The sequence below is a fragment of the Seriola lalandi genome, unplaced genomic scaffold (assembly GCF_002814215.2).
Source record: "Seriola lalandi dorsalis isolate HSWRI2012SDOR001 ecotype SW California unplaced genomic scaffold, Sedor1 jcf7180002054085, whole genome shotgun sequence".
Classification (NCBI taxonomy): Eukaryota; Metazoa; Chordata; class Actinopteri; order Carangiformes; family Carangidae; genus Seriola; species Seriola lalandi.
In genome coordinates, this window is record NW_019524638.1 from 257,624 (window position 1) to 259,340 (window position 1,717).

Here is a 1,717-nt window from a genome sequence, read left to right on the forward strand (position 1 = left end):
CTGGTTATCGAGCTGTGGTCTGTACGTGGACAGTCTTGACGGAAGTTTGCTGAGGCTGCTGGCTTACTTCTTATCCTTTGTGCTCTTTTGTTCTGCAGCTTCAGGTATGGCCACTTTTTCTTCATCCTTCTCCTTTTTGGCATCAGCTTTGTCATCTGTTTTTGGAGCAGCTTTGTCATCTTTGTCGTCTGCTTTGTCTTCTTTCTTGGCATCAACTTTCTCTTCTTTGTCTTCACTCTTTTTTGCTTCTTCCTTCTCCTCTTTTTCTTCTTCTTTTGCCTCCTCTTCTTTGTCATCAGCTCCTTCTGTTTTTTCCTCCTCTTGTGCTTCTTGTTTGACTTCTGTCTCCTCTTCTTCTCCTTTGTCCTCTTCCTCCTCCTTATCTTCAGCAGCCTCTGTCACCTCTTCCTTTTGCTCCTCGTCATCACCACCTGTATTAATAGATTATTTTTGTTAATTGTCATCAAGACCTTACTAATTAACATTTATTTGAGCAATTAAAGTGAATTACAAAAAAGATGCACTAACCCTCCTCTTCCCCCTTGGCCTCTTCATCTCCCTCCTTAGCTTCCTCCTCATCTTCTTTCTCTTTATCTCCCTCCTCCTCTTCTCCTTCTTCCTCTTCCTTCTCCACTTCCTCTTCCTCCTTTTTCTCCTCTGTCTCCTCTCCTCCCTCTTCTTCCTTCTCTGCCTCCTCTTCCTCCTTTACCTCCTCCTCTTCTTCCTCTGCTGCCTCCTCCTCTTCCGCGGGTGGGCTGGCCTCTGCTTGCCGGGCGTGACTAGCAGAGATGATTCCCTCGGTGGTGCTGACGCTGGAGCTGAGCAGGCGTGATGTCATCAGGTAGGAGGCGCCAGAGCTCAGGCTGGAGAGGACGGGCCGGGCGTAGGAGGGCGCTGACAAACTGTGGCTGTACAAAGAGGACACTCCCCCAGCCATTCCAACGCTGAAGCGAGACTCCTCCCCTTCCAGCAGCTTCCTGTACAGGTTGGTGAAAAGACAGGTGATGAGCAGTGCAATAGAAAGGAAGTACAGTTTTTAAATTTGTTAGTTAGTGGCCATTTATTTACACTTCACACTGAATAGGGTTTTATCTCAGAATGTGTTTACCAAAATAAAGGTGGCCTGGACTTTTTGACTTTTCTATTCTAATGTGAGAACCTAAACATCAGCATAAATCAATAATATATTTAGTTTTGCTATACATTGTGCCAATCAAATCACATAAAAAGTAATGATAACAAATACTAGCTTTGTTTGAAATTGCTAATGCAATCCTATACTTAAATGTTAAATATCTTCACCTTAAATGACCTCATGAATAACTTATAAATCTATCTAAAATTCATGCTTCCTCATAATAAGGGATTTGTGCACTACTTTAACACAATAAAATTAACACTAATAAGACCTCTTTGATGCCTCTGATTCTTTGATATTTAGAAACCCAGCCGGATTTCTGATCCCAGTGCAGTTGCTTCTCACCTGTATGCAGCAATCTCGATGTCAAGCGCCATCTTGACATTCAGAAGGTCCTGGTACTCCTTCAGGTAGCGTGCCATTTCCTGTTTGGTGCCCCTCAGATCGCCCTCCAACTCTCCAATGGTGTCCTAAATAAAAGATAAGACACAAGGACTTACATATATATGTATCCTAAAAAATCAAATACACATCTTAGTAGAATACACCTGCAACACCACTGCTTACCTGCATAACAGC